The sequence below is a fragment of the Procambarus clarkii genome, chromosome 5 (assembly GCF_040958095.1).
Source record: "Procambarus clarkii isolate CNS0578487 chromosome 5, FALCON_Pclarkii_2.0, whole genome shotgun sequence".
Taxonomy (NCBI): Eukaryota; Metazoa; Arthropoda; class Malacostraca; order Decapoda; family Cambaridae; genus Procambarus; species Procambarus clarkii.
The window spans coordinates 20,732,550-20,748,610 of NC_091154.1; positions in this window are offsets into that span (position 1 = coordinate 20,732,550).

Consider the following 16,061-nt stretch of genomic DNA (forward strand, 5'->3'; position numbering starts at 1 on the left):
TCTGCAAGAAAAGTAGAAAGGAATTCTCTGAAAGAAAAAACACATTCACAAAAAAAAAAAAAGGGAAGTAAATAAATTGGACACGGAATATTTAATGTCACAGGAGAACCTACAAAAAAAATATATAACTAAAGCATGACAGTTGGTATATGGCTTCCTGTGGCCCAGATGAAAGTTACTCAGGCAACAGCGACAGAGCGTCGGCTATCACGTTGAGCCGGCCCGGTAAGTGGATAATGGAAGATTGAAGTCCTGTAGGTAGAATGCCCACCTGAGGATGCGTTTATTTTTTTCCTTCATCTGATTCAGGAAGACTAGTGGGTTATGGCCCGTGTACACTTCCACTATATTACCTGTGAGGTAGACTTCGAACTTTTTTCATGTTAACACTAGTGCTAATGCCTCTTTTTCTACCACTGAATAATTGCGTTGAGCCTTGTCAAATTTCACAGAGTAATAATATACTGGGTGTTCCACTTGATCATCCCCAGTTTGCAACAACACTGCACCAGCACCCGAGTCAGACGCGTCAACATGAATTTTAAATGGTCAGTCGAACCTGCATACGAACAGTCGTATGCAGTCTCTGTGGTGTAGTGGTAAGACACTCGCCTGGCGTTCCGCGAGCGCTATGTCATGGGTTCGTATCCTGGCCGGGGAGGATTTACTGGGCGCAATTCCTTAACTGTAGCCTCTGTTTAACGCAACAGTAAAATGTGTACTTGGATGAAAAAACGATTCTTCGCTGCAGGGGATCGTATTCCAGGGACCATAGGATTAAGGACTTGCCCGAAACGCTACGCGTACTAGTGGCTGTACAAGAATGTAACAACTCTTGTATATATCTAAAAAAAAAAAAAAAAAAAAAAAAACCTTGGACCCGCGAGCATTGGGGGGGAAGCTAAGATCAATTTCAAAGTCTGTGAGAGGAGTGGCAACACTGGAAAAGTTCTGACAAAAGCGTCAATAGTACGCACAGATACCAATAAATCTTTGAATGTCCTTTTTAGACTGAAGCACAGGATACTCTAGAATGGCACTGATTTTATCTTGCCGAGGTAACACTTTTCCTTGGCCCACTTCATTACCGAGGTATGTCACTGTGCCTTAGCCAAAATTACACTTTTTTGCATTTAAGGTTAGATTTGCATTTATCAAAACTGTGAACAACTGGCATAACCTAGCTATATGGTCAGCCCAATTACTATCAATGAGCACAATGTCATCTCAATACGCCCGGCAATTTGGCACATTAGCGAGCAGAGAGTTCATTAGCCTCTGGAACGTGGCAGGGGCATTACGCAAGCCGAACAGTAACACTTGATACTCAAAAACACCCTCGGGTGTCACAAATGCAGTTAGTTGTTTAGCACGTTCAGTGAGCGGGATTTGATAGTACCCCCTTGAGAGGTCGAATTTCGAGACGTACTTGGCGTTTCCAATCTCGTCGATGCAATCCTCGAGGAGGGGCAGCGGATAGGCATCCACAATGGTCACCTTGTTGAGCTGCCGATAGTCAGTGCATAATCGCCAGGAGCCGTCTGGTTTGGGGACCAAAAGGCAGGGCGAGCACCAAGAGCCCTGGCTCAGCCAGATGACGCTGTGCTGGAGCAGGATTCGACCTCTTTCTGTACGATGGACCTCTTTTCCAGACTCATTCGATAGCGTTGAAGGTGAATGGGGGTGTAGTCTGTCAACTTGACATCATTGTAAATGGCATCAGTCTGGGTCGGGACCTCCCCGAACAGACTGGAGAATTCATCAAGCAATGACTGCACCTCTTCACGTTGGGCCATCTGCAAATCGGACAGTCCCTCCTCCACAGCATGCACAGAACTAGAATTATTGAGAATGAGATTAGTTGGGTCCCCAGAACAATCATTCCCTCCCTCACTGGAAATGGAAACATTGGTTAGTGCAATGGGCCTGGAGCCCTGGAACTTCTTCAGCCGATTCAAGTGTACGAGCATTACCTGGTTACGCTTAAATAAATAAATAAATAAATGTTTATTCAGGTAAGGTACATACATACAAGAGATTTTACAAAAATTTATCGATTTATAGATAGAGCTAGTACATACAATGCCTAAAACCACTATTATGCAAAGCGTTTTGGGCAGGAAAAACATTAATGACTAAAACTTAATACTAATTGAGTATAAAGAATAAAATGTGTTGAGAACAAATAAAAATAAAGATAAAAAAGGGGGGAACATGGCTGAAAAAGCAGCACAAATACAATTAGGTCGACAAACAGCATTGTTTAAAAAAACAGACTTGGGTTGACAATAGAGGGGTAAGGTAGGTTACAGGGAATTTATTAGGTAGTGCTTCGTTTTTATTTTAAACTGGTTGAGAGAGGTACAGTCTTTAACATGGTTGGGAAGGTCATTCCACATTCTGGGCCCCTTGATTTGTAGAGCATTTCTGGTTTGATTAAGTCGTACTCTAGGAATATCAAAACTGTATTTATTTCTGGTATGGTGCTCATGGGTTCTGTTACAACCTTCTATGAAGCTTTTGAGATCAGGATTGGCATTATAGTTTAGCGTTTTATATATGTATAATACACATGAGAGAATGTGCAGTGACTTAATGTCTAACATATTCAGAGATTTGAGTAGGGGTACCGAGTGATGTCTGGGGCCAGAATTGGATATTGTCCTAATAGCAGCTTTGTGTTGAGTAATTAGAGGACGTAAGTGATTTTGGGTAGTAGAGCCCCAAGCACAAATACCATAGTTGAGATATGGATAGATAAGGGAGTAATAGAGAGTCACCAGGGCAGGGCGTGGTACATAATATCTGATCTTAGAAAGAATGCCCACAGTTTTTGAAACTTTTTTTGATATGTTTAGAATGTGTCCCTGGAAATTCAGCTTGTGGTCAATGAGAATGCCAAGGAATTTGCCATCTAATTTGTTACAAATTTGGGTATTGTTTATTTTGAGATTTATTTGATTAGAGGATTTATTGCCAAACAGAATATAAAAAGTTTTGTCAATGTTAAGGGTGAGTTTGTTGGCAGTTAGCCACAGATGGACTTTATTTAGCTCAGTATTTACTGTGGCATTTAGTGCAAGGGGATCAGGACTGGAGTAAATGAAGGTTGTGTCGTCAGCAAATAGAATTGGTTTGAGGTGTTGGGAGGCATTTGGAAGGTCATTAATGTAGATGAGAAAGAGGAGAGGGCCAAGTATGCTGCCCTGGGGAACACCAATGTTGATGGGTAGGGTGGGAGAAATTGTATTATTCACAGAAACACATTGGAGCCTGTCAGTAAGGTAGGATTTGAGGTATTGTAGGGAGTGTCCTCTGACACCATAATGATGTAATTTAAGAAGAAGGTTTTGGTGGTTGACAGTATCGAAAGCTTTACGCAGGTCCACAAATAACCCAACAGGGAACTCATTTTTATCAAGAGCTGTATGAATCGAGTTAAGCATACTAATAAGTGCATCGTTAGTGCTTTTTTTGGGCCTGAAGCCATATTGGCAAGGGCTAAGTATATTGAGTTTAGCTAGATATGAGTAAAGCTGCTTATAGATTAGTTTTTCAAAATTTTTTGACAAGTTTGGCAGGATTGATATAGGTCTGTAGTTGTTAACATCTGTGAGATCACCACATTTGTGGACAGGCGTTACTCTCGCTTTTTTTAGAATATCTGGAAAGGTTTGGAGTTCAAGTGACTTGTTGAAGAGCAATGCAATAGCAGGGGCTAAAGATCTGGAGGCTTTTTTGTAGATTAAAGTTGGTATCTCCTCAAGGGCACCAGACTTGGTTTTAAGGGAAAGGATTATCTCATTGACGTCAGTGGAATTAATAGGCTTTAGGTACAGAGACTGTGGATAGTTCCCTGTAAGATAGTCCTTAATGTCAGTACTGGAAGATGGAATATCATTAGCAAGGGATGAACCAATGGAAGAGAAGAACCTATTGAACTCAATAGCAGAATCAGAGGCTGAAAGCTGACCATCGTTATTAGACAGGAGAGTCGGTTTGTTATTTAAAGACTTCTTTGATCCCAATATTTGTGAAATTGTTCTCCAAGTTTGTTTAATGTTGCTCTTTATTTGGGTAAATTTATCTTCGTAGTATTTAGTTTTGGCTCGTCTAATTATCTTAGATAGCAATAATGAGTAATTCTTTGAGAATTCTTTGGAGACAATTCCTAACCTATACTTCTTCTCAAGGTCATGTTTTTTATTAATAGATTTAAGTATTCCCTTTGTAAGCCAGGGATTTTTAAGCCTTTTGGTTGTGACTTGTTTTGTAAGCATAGGACAGTGGGTATTAGAAAGGCTAAGAGTTTTTTGAAGAAAAGATTGAACTGCTAGGTTGATGTCCTCTATGTTACCTAACTCGGACTCCCAGTTGACATTATCAGTAGCAGTTATAAAATTGTCTATAGCAGTTTCATTGTGTAGTCTAAAACGTATCTCTCTTGACTCAAGAGGTGGTTTGCTAATGTTAGTTAAGAGAAATGTGGGGTAATGGTCTGTAGTGCTATCGGTGATTATACCTGAAGTAAGCGGAGAGGTTATGTTTGTCCAGATGTGATCTAGAGTCGAGGCAGTGCTATCAGTGATTCTAGTAGGTCTAGTGATTAAGGGTATGAGGAAGCAGGAATTCATACAGTTGAGGAAGCTAACAGCAGTAGGGTGTTCTGGCTCGCAGAGGTCAATATTAAAGTCCCCTGCGATAATTAGGTGGTTTTTGTTCAGTCTGTTATCAAGTATTAGATTTCTAAGGTTTGAGTTGAATTCGGACACATCAGTGTTAGGAATTCTATAAACTGCACCCACAGACAGGATAGACTCGGCACCCTTGACTCTGAAGCTGGCGAAGATATACTCCCCATAGCAGTCTCTAGTTCTAATTTCTTTTAAGCATGTTAGTTCTTGGTGGTAGTGAAGAGCAGTGCCACCACCTCTCTGAAGTTGACGACAGTTGTGAATTGCTGAGTAGTTAGGCATGTTAAAGAGTTGAGTAGTGTCCTCTTTCTACCATGTTTCAGTAAGTATAATAAAAGAGAATTTGTTGTCAATAGCTTCAATCAAGGCACTAACATCATCGAAGTGTTTACCTAGGGATCTAACGTTCAAATTCATTACACAGATATTGTGATTATGAGTTAATACATTGTTTACATCATGTGCTGCAAAAGATCTTCAATTTAGATCATTAAAGTGATTATTGTCATAGATAGTGGATAAGAGGTTAAGTTCTGGGTCTATACTTGACTGCATAAAAAAAGCAGATTGCAGGAAAAACAAGAAAAAAAAATGTACACAATAGATGGAACCGCTCAATTACCCCCTGACTCTGTGGATGATATGGGCTGGAAACCTTATGAGTTATTCCATGGTCCTTACAGAATTGTTAAAAAATATCAAACTTAAAGTTAGTACCATTGTCAGTTTGCACGACCCGAGGCAGTCCAAAAGTGAAAAAAATGCAACATACGAGCAACAACAGTCTTTGCTCGGATGTTCCTTACAGCAAAATCCTCTGGGTAACGGGTCGTGATACACATCATCGTGATTAGGTAAATATTACCAGACTTAGTTCTAGGATATGTTCTTAGTTCTTTGGATAAGCACCTCCAAAGGATACCTGATCAACCAGGCTGTGATTCATACGTCAGGCTGCGAGCAGCCGCGTCCAACAGCCTGGTTGATCAGTCCGGCAACCAGGAGGCCTGGTCGACGACCGGGCCGCGGGGACGCTAAGCCCCGGAAGCACCTCAAGGTAACCTCAAGGTAGGTAATGGACCAACACAGTCCATTACCACATGAGAAAATGGTTCCTCTGGCACGACAATAGGCCTTAGCGGAGCTTTAGGTGGTGTCTGGTTTGGCTTCCCAACAAGTTGACAAGCAATACATGCATTACAAAATTTTGCCACATCGCTTTTCAGCTTGGGACGAAAAAAATACTTGCAGATTTTGTGATAAGTAATATTAATACCTTGATGTCCCCCCTAGGATCATCATGAGCAGCTGACAAAACTCTCTCTCTATAGCAGGTCGGCAACATAATCTGGTGGACTACCTCCCACTCATTTGACAAGGGAGCACTCTGTGGTCTCCATTTTATCATCAAAATCCGATCATTGTAGTATTACCCAGTTGCTGCGTCTACTGTTTCCTCCTTAGAGATGGCTACCTCGTGACATTCTGCAAGACTGGGTTCAGCTTTCTGTAACTCACTCAAGGAGGCGTCCAGGCCTTGGTCAGATGCCATTGGCCGAGGCTCAACAGTGTTCTCCTCCACCTCCCCACTACTCTCGGTAGGCGGCGGTGGCAGGCTCTCCACAATGTTCTCGGCCACGTCATCGAGTCAGGCCATGAATTTGTCCGCAAGGTCCACTTGGCTTTCACCACTCGGAAAGTTCCTCGTGTCCTCAGGATTTGTTCCTCGTGTCCCCTTGGCAAGCACAGGGCTGCCCTTACATTTAAGTCCCATAGACCTGGTCACCGCGCACGCAGGGTACACAACATTATCCTCTGCGGCGGGTAGATCCAGGGAAACCTTAGGGGTAGGCAACATAATAGGCAGTCTGGGGTCCCCTACCTTATCCCCTGCTAAATCATTACCCAATATTACATCAACATTAGGAAAAGATAGGTACTGTTATGATCCCAGGCAGCCGAAAAACGAGTCTCTCCTTTGAGAATTTTTCTATCAAGCCTGACCTGACTAGAAGGTCTAGGAAATATAGAGGTGAAGACACAGATGTAAAATAGTTGGTTGGATTTGATAAACCATTTAAGATTATGGGCAGTGAATAAGAAAATAGATAAATGACTGGTTAGGAGATGTGGATAATTTGCTGGAGGTGTGAGGCTCGCTTAGAGAGAAGCTTAAGTCACCTGAGTACCAGACATCGTGAGGGGAAGCTGCGCTCCGTGTGAGCTCCTGTCAGAGAAGAACCCGTAGTGATACATCTCCAAGAGAATGGAAGTGTGCAGACGTTCCAGCTGTGGAATCGAGCTGGGAACGTGAGGTCTCAAGTCCTGGACGGAGAGGAGAGTTTATTAAGCCGCCCAGAGACATTATTGTGGGACGTGGGAGCGCCCTGATCAGACGCTGTCAGAGGGATAGCGCCCTCGACTAGACAATCTGTGGTAAGCACGATTTAAGCCAGTTAATTTATAGTGATTATTTGTAGTTGGTTGTGTGCCCAGCGACAGCAGCGAATGTTTATTGATAGGTTAGACATGGTTTGGTAAGGCAGGAAGCCTAAATAAGAGGACAGAGATGAGAAAGACAGCTGGAGGGACGAGCAGCACGTCCTCTCCCGTCGACCACCTGAAGCCAACTGACTGGCGGCGGAGGACCCTCCCAGAGTTGAGGAGCCGCCTGCCAGGCAAGGCGGAGCATGGACCAGCCCAGACGGGGGAGTCCACTCTCACAGCATGTAGAGAGCAGATAGATGTTGGATGCAAACATATTGTGTGGATTATTTCGTATATGTGTTTATAAGGAAACATTTTTATTGGCGTGTCAATGGGTTGCAGGTTGTCTTTGGGGAAGAAGTTGCTGAGAACTTCGAAGCCAGCACAGAGGGAGTAGTTGATGAGACTCCAAGGTAGTGGAGCAGAGGACCTCGAGCTGTGAGGAGAAGCAGTGAAGAGTAGTGTCACGTGTTTCTGTAATACCAGTGGCGAAACTCCAGTTCTGTTCGAGGAAACTTCATGGTGTAGCAGCCAGGAGAGCTGTGGAGGACCCTAGTAGAAGTGGTGAAGCACCATAGTTGCTCAAGGAAAACTTCATGGTGTAGCAGCCTGGAGGAGCTGAGGAGGATCCTGGAAGATAAACCCGGAAGAACCTGAAGAGATCAGGGTAGTGAACTTCCAGAGGTGGAAGGAAAGTTCTGGTGGATTACTTGTAGGGAGTTGGTAGAGTGTTTTGTTGTCATTAGCGTGCAAGACGCAATGAAAGGTGAGTGATTGTTTGCCATTTTTGTGCCAAGGAGTACTTATACTGAAGTATAGAGTTACAGTCGTAGGCTGGATTACCTACAGAGACATACATATGTGTTCTAGGACTGATAGGGTGATCGATTGATCATTGTTGTATGTCAAGGAACATTTATACTAATATTTATGTTATTGCAGTCATACACTGATTTTCCTTGTACATGTTTATAGACATATATATTCTCTTGCTGATAGTGCAACATTGTGTTATAAGACTTGACCTACTTGAGGAGGTTGGTAGTATTAGGTGGTGAATCAAGAGATAGGATACCACTTGATAAGCAGATGATAGAGTTCTGATGGTGTTGGAGTGCAACCTGACTGAAATAGTATAGAGTGTAGGATTCATTATTATTATTATTATTATTATTATATGTGTGTATGTATTGTGTATGTGCTTTGTCCAGTAAATGTATTCCAATTTGCTGGTGTTTGCCCTTGTTCTAGTGAGGCTTCCCAGGAAGTAGTAAAGAAGGAGAGAGAAAGAGAAAGAACCAAGAACCACCGCTGTAGACAGGGTAGAACGGAATACTAATAAGACAAAGGGGATTGAGATCATATCACATAAGGAGAGTGGGGAGTCACAGCGGCTCGAGTGGGTGTGTACACATGACAACGAGGCTAAGTATTGGAGCCGCATCCCCTAAACGTGTGACGTTGAACCCCTCTCCAAGAGCCAGAAGCGCCCAGGGTGATCTCCGGGTAAAGTATAAGCACTCTACCGAGTTTTGGGTTGGGTGGTCCATGAAGAAGTATCATCAACGACAACACCCAACCCGCAATACAACAAATTGAGGGCCTGTGTCCGGGAGAGAGAACTGACACACCCACACCCGTCCAAGAGTGGATTTGTACACCCCTTGTGGAAATAGATACACTGTGTGACCGCAGGTGTATATTCTCTCTCTTGGGAAGACTCACAGGACAAGATGGATAAGGTGCAAGCATTTGTGGAGTCAGGCAAGCCTGAGGACCTGGAAGGTTGCACGAGGGATCAATTAAAACAAATAGCAGAAATATGTGGCATCAGGTTGAAAGCATCCAAAGTTGCTGGGATGAAGGATGAGATCCTGAGGCAGTTGAGAGCCAAGAGTGAAGTGACAGAACAAGGAGCCCAGAAAGGAGCTGAAAGTGGAAAGGAGGATGATGGGCAGGATGAAGTGAGATCCCAGGGATCGAGTAGGAGCAGTAAGAGTAGCCGCAGTAGCAGGAACAGGAGTCTGGAAAGGTTCCAGTTAGAGCTCCAGATGCAGCAACAACGAGAGGACAGGGAGAGACAGTTCCAGCTGGAAAAGATGAAATCAGAACTCCAGATGAAAAATGAAGCCGAGAAGGAAAAAGAGAAAACCAGACTGGAAGTAGAAAAAGAGAAAACCAGACTGGAGGTAGAAAAAGAGAAAGCAAGACTAGAGATGGAGAAAGAAAAAGAGAAAGCAAGACTAGAGGCAGAGAAAGAAAAAGCCCAGGTCGAAAAAGAAGAAGAGAGAACAAAACAAATGCAGATAGAAGCAAACAGAACCTTGGCTGAACAAAGGATTGAACATGGGTTGCCAGAGAGCACCACCCCGGTATCACACTCACCAGATGTAAGGATTAGGGAGAAGGACATTCCCTTATTTATTTATTTATTTATTTATTATATTTATATACAAGAAGGTACATTGGGTTTGTGAGAATACATAGCATAGTACAGTAATTGCACTCTTGTAAAGCCACTAGTACGCGCAGCGTTTCGGGCAGGTCCTTAATCTAACAGATAATTTTAAGTAGGTAATTTCAATCAGAATTAATAAAATGATAACAAATACATTGCAAGAAAAAAATGAGATGAGAGAGATTAGTAAGTATATTAAAGCACATTAGTATATTAAAGCTATGATTGATTACATTGACAGCTTGATTAGTAATTTAAACAAGATTAATAGACACCATACAGCAGATTGACAGTACATATAAAAAGACAGCAATGATCGCAATGATAAAGATGTTCAGATTGGGTAAATAAAGATTGGGAGATTGGGTAGCAATAGATACAGTGCAGTTTTAAAGCAAAAGGTAAAAAACTATGAAGATGAAATTAGGTACTTTTTAGTATTGTTTTTGAATGATGCAAAAGTTGGACAGCTTTTCAATTCAATAGGGAGTGAGTTCCATAGACTGGGTCCCTTTATTTGCATAGAGTGTTTACACAAATTAAATTTGACTCTGGGGATATCAAAGAGATATTTATTTCTGGTGTGGTGATAATGGGTCCTATTACATCTGTCCAGGGAGAGTTTCAGAGCAGGATTTGCATTTAAGAACAGGGTTTTGTAAATGTAGTTGACACAAGAGAATTTGTGGAGTGAGATTATGTTTAGGATGTTTAGGGAGTTAAATAAGTGTTGTCTGAGTGTTGTCTGAAAGCAGAATTTGTTATTATTCTGATAGCAGATTTTTGCTGGGTAATGATGGACTTGAGATGGTTTGCAGTGGTTGAACCCCATGCACAGATACCATAATTAAGATAGGGATAGATTAGTGCATAATATAAAGAGATGAGAGCAGAGTTAGGTACATAATATCTGATTTTGGAGAGTATATACCAACTGTTTTAGAGACTTTCTTAGTTATATGTTGTTTGTGGGTACTGAAGTTGAGTCTCTTATCTAGGAATAGGCCAAGAACCTTTCCATCATTTTTATTGCTAATGTTTACATTGTCTATCTGAAGCTGAATGGCATTTGTAGATTTACTTCCAAATAAGATGTAGTAGGTCTTTTCTATGTTAAGTGTTAGTTTGTTGGTTGACATCCATAAGTGGACGTTTTTTAGTTCATTATTAACAACATTATTTAGTGTATGTGGGTTGGGGTTAGAGTAGATGAGGGTAGTATCATCAGCAAACAAAATAGGTTTCAGAATGTTAGAGACGTTAGGCAGATCATTGATGTAAATAAGAAATAAGAGAGGTCCCAAAATGCTGCCCTGTGGCACTCCAACGGTTATTGGTAGAGTGGGAGAGGTTATATTATTGATGGCTACACAGTGGTGTCTATCACTAAGATAGGATTGGATATAGTCCAGTGTATGGCCTCGAATTCCATAGTAATGGAGTTTACGTAAGATGTAATTGTGATTAACAGTATCAAAGGCCTTTTTCAGGTCAATGAAGAGTCCAATCGGAAACTCATTTTTGTCAAGGGCTGAGTAAATTATATCAAGAAGACTAATAATTGCATCGTTGGTACTCTTTTGGGAGCGGAAGCCAAACTGACAGGGGCTAAGAATGTCAAATTTTACGAGGTAGGAGTAAAGCTGTTTGTAGATAATTTTTTCAAATATTTTTGATAGTATGGGTAGGTTCGATATTGGTCTATAATTGTTTATGTCTGCCGGATTACCTCCTTTATGAACTGGCGTTACTCTTGCGTTTTTAAGGATATCAGGGAAGGTATGACACTCAAGGGATTTGTTGAACAGCAGAGCTATAGGTGGGGCAAGGGCGTGGGAGGCGCTCTTGTATACAATGGATGGTATTTCACTGATGTTCCCAGCTTTGGTTTTTTTAGTGTATGATGGACACAACATCTGACGGGCTGACTGGTGAGAGGAGAAGAGAGTTTGGATAGCTGCCTGAGAGATATGTGTTGATATGTGTCTGAGTCTGTGGGATTTTACTAGCAAGGTTAGCACCAACCGATGAAAAGAAGCTATTAAATTCATTCGCCATTTCTAAATTAGATGACGGTGTAAGGCCATCCTTAGAGAGTGTTATCTAGTTGTCAGAGTGTTGATTAGTTCCTAGGATATTAGAGATGGTTTTCCATGTGCTTTTCATGTTGCCTTTTGCTTCTTTGAATCTAGTCTCATAATAGGAAAGTTTAGCTTTTCTTATGATACTGGTGAACACTGATGAGTACCTCTTAACTACTTCCTTTGTAACTAGGCCAAACCTAAATTTCTTTTCATATTCGTGTTTTTTGTTGATTGATTTGATTATGCCACTTGTGAGCCACGGGTTATTTTTTCTTTTATCAGTTACTTGTTTGGTAAGGACGGGACAGTGAGTGTTGTAGAGGCTTAGAGTTTTGAAGAGAAAGAGGTTAGTTAATGAGTTTATATCCTGTGTATTATTAAATTCAGATTCCCAGTTAATATTGTGAAGTGCATTAGAAAGATTGCCTAAAGCTGATTCACTGTGTAGCCTGAATGAGAGTTTCTTGCTTTCTGGTGGTGCTGTGTCCATGTTTGCTATGAGGAAGGTAGGATAGTGGTCAGTTGTTCTGTCGTAAATTACCCCAGATGTAAGGGGAGCTGTTATATTAGTCCATAGGTGATCCAGGGTAGTGGCAGATGTTTGAGTGACTCGGGTGGGCTTGGTGATTGTGGGGATTAGCATACAGGAGTGCATGCTGTTACGGAAATAGTCAACTTGAGGGTTGTTTTGAAGACCCAGGTCAATATTGAAATCACCTCCCAGAATGATGTGATTTTTGTTGAGATTGTTATTTATGATAAGATTCTTTACGTTATCTGAGAATGAAGCTATGTTGGTATTAGGAAATCTATAGATGGCACCGATAGTCAGAGAGGATTTAAGGGATTTACTGGAGAACTTAGCAAAGGTATATTCACAATAGTCGTCTCTATCACTAATGACACTATTGCAGATGAAGGTATCTTTGTAATATATTGCTGTGCCACCTCCTTTTTTATTAGGCCTGCAGTTATGAATGGCTTTATAACCAGCTAAATTGTAGAGTTGGGTATAGTCATTACTTAGCCAAGTTTCTGTTAAAATGATGAAAGATAATTTAGTACCTAGTGCTGTGAGTAGTGCATTTATATCATCAAAATGTTTACCAAGTGACCTAACATTTTGGTTGTAAACTGATAAGCAGGTGCTATTTAGGAGATTGTTTTTTTGCAAGATTTGCTGTGTAATACCTGCAATAATGATGATCAATGTGCTGATTTGTGTGGGTATGAGACAGAAGATTTTGATAAGGATCAATATCAATAAGCATATAGATACAATAATGTCACGATACAATAAGATAAGCAATTACAGGAACAGTTAAATACTAAATCTGCTGTAAATAGAAAGTAATTATTGCAAAACACAACAATAAACCTAGATACACAAAAAATAGAAACAATTAGAAGTAGAGTAAAGATCCCCGTAGATAGCCAGGAAGGATACAGTAGTTAGGTTAAGAGAGAAGAAAAATCAGTAGACCGACAAGAATAATATATAGCAAAAAATAAAGAGACAAATAATAATCGTAAAGTGAAATAATCTTAAAAATCAATTATTTAATATAGCTTAGTTGTGAACCAATAATTAGTATGAACTTGAGAAAAAAAAAAGAAAAAAAATGAGCTCAGTAAATAATTACAATAAATGGTGTATAAATCAAATTACAAATAAATTTAAAATTTAAAAAAGAATAGGGTAAAATTAGATTTAAGAGCAAGATTTTACAATGATACTGAGGTAGATGCTTGCATAAGTGCATGGAGACTTGACTGATTACTGAGGAAATTATATGAATGAGAGAACATTAGGTAAATGGTAAGGCAGAGACAACACCTTGGACAAAGTTAGATTAAGTTAGGTTAGACTAAGGCACTCAAAGAGTTATTTTAAGTATTGGCATTGGTCGGGTTCAAGTTTTCAGATATACCACTTTTCACATATACACAGTTTTCCATACACACAGTTTTTACATATAAACAGTTTTCACATATACACAGTTTTCAGATATACCACTTGTTTGTTCCCGAAGAGGCGGAGAGCTTTTTTGAGCACTTTGAAAAGGTAGCCAGCATCAAGAAGTGGCCACAGGAGGAATGGGCCCAGCTGGTCCAGTTACGATTGACTGGTGCAGCCAGGGAGGCGTACACCCAATTGTCACTGGAAGAGTGCCAGGATTATGCTACAGTAAAGAGCAGCATACTGCGCTCGTTTCAGCTAACCCCAGAAGCTTATAGGAAGCGCTTCAGAGAGATGGTGAAAGTTGGAGCATGTACTTTTGCTGAGACAGCAAGGGATCTGGAAAGACGATTCCAGAAGTGGATTGAGGCTGCCGGAGTTAGATCTTACGCTGACCTGAAGCAACTGATGGTCATGGAAAAGTTCTTAGAAATGATGCATCCCGAAACAAAGTTCAAGATCCAAGAAGCAGGGGTAAAGGATGTGAACGATGCCGCAGATAGGGTAGAGATGATTACTGAAGCATACAAGAGCTTGAGGGAGAACAGAGTGAGAAGCGAGGCGAGACGCAGCAATTGCAGACCCAGTGGAGTCTGGGGAGGAAGAAATTATGAAAGACCCAGAAGAGTCTGGGGTGAGAAGAATTTTGATAAATGGGCAAATAAACGTAGGTACCCTAAAACTCGGAAGAGTAGGTCGCGCACTTCGTCTGAAAGTGAGGATGGAGGAGCTAAACGAGAAACTAATCGTGATCCAGGAAATCAAGAGTCCAGTAAAGCCCCACAGAGTGCAGGTAGTGTGCCTGGCCCGAGGAACTCTCATGCGAGTGGACAAAGTCAGAGCCGCTCTGGTACATATAGAAGAGACTTTTCCCAGGTGAGGTGTTACAATTGTAACGGATTGGGTCACGTGATGCGAGACTGTAGGCAGGGCAAGAGAGTTGTGACCCTGGCCATGTGCGACCCCCGAAGTAAATATATTAATATGTTCCAAGACAAACCACAGAAGATGAACTTAGTGAACGAGAGGTATAGGCCGTTCATCAGTAAAGGTTGGATCACTATAGGAGGCCAACCTGAAGTAAAAGTTGCTATTTTAAGAGATACCGGAGCTAATCAGAGCTTGATTACGAGAAGCCTGGTTGGGAATGATCGACGGTTAGCTGGCAGGAGTAAGATGAAAGTATATGGGTTATTGTCTGGGAGTGACATGCCCATATGTGCTGTTACGACTCTGGGTTCCTCAATTGGAAACCAGAGGTCAAATTGAGCTAAAATAAACTACTTTTTAGTAGGGGGACGCATGGCGAGGTGCATTTGTTTGTATCTTCCCTGCCAGACGTTAGACTATTCTTGTTTCTCAAGGAGCATTTAAAGACTGAGCTTGGGTTATTTATTAAATAATAAAATAGGCACCAACTATGTTTACTAATACCTTCTAATCATTTGTAAAGTAAACCTGAGTAAACTTGGGATAGGAATGCTGTACGATTAGTTGAGTAGTCTGCTGGCAGCGAGTGAACTGAGGGAGGAGAGTGGAGACGCTCCGCCTTCTCTGAGCTGGCGTTGTGGTGAAAAGAACTTCCTCCTCTACCTCTTGTCTCTCAATTTCTGTGTATAATTACCGAGTTAAGTATACTGTAGTGTGTCCTCATTGTCTGGCATAGGCGTGTTCTAATGTGTAGAATATTATACTTTGTATGAATTAGGTGTTCCTTGTGTTTATTAAATTAAATTAATTTAATTATATCTAAAATCTAATAATGGTTGGTTATGGTTATGGAATGGTTAATAAATGGTATGGAATGGTATGGAATGGTATGGAATGGTATGGAATGGTTAATAAATAAGTAAGTTAGTTAAAGGAGTTTTGTTTTTTTTTGTTTTTCAAATCAACGCTGTTTGAATGTAATTTTCTGTAATAATTTGTAATTGTATTTGTGCTGCTTTTTCAACAATGTTCCCCCCTCTTTTACCTCTATTTTTATTTGTACTCAACACATCTTATTCTTTTTACCCATTAGTTTTAAGCTTTAGTCATTAATGTTTTTCCTGCCCGAAACGCTTTGCGTAATAGTGGCTTTAGGCATTGTATGTACTAGCTCTATCTATAAAGCCAACAAACTTTGTAAAATCTCTTTATGTATGTACCTTACCTAAATAAAATTATTATTATTATTATTATTATTATTATTATAGTCCTAGTTATTCTAAGGGAGTCCTAGTGGAACCACGTGGTCTCCCTACCCTAAGCTGACTCAAGCTTCAGTTCTTCACTAGTAGTACTTTACCCTAGCTTGTTCTCAGTGTAAACCTTGTATCCTGCTTATGTGGACCAAGGCTTTTAACGTAAGATAGTGTGGTAAAGTAATTATTATT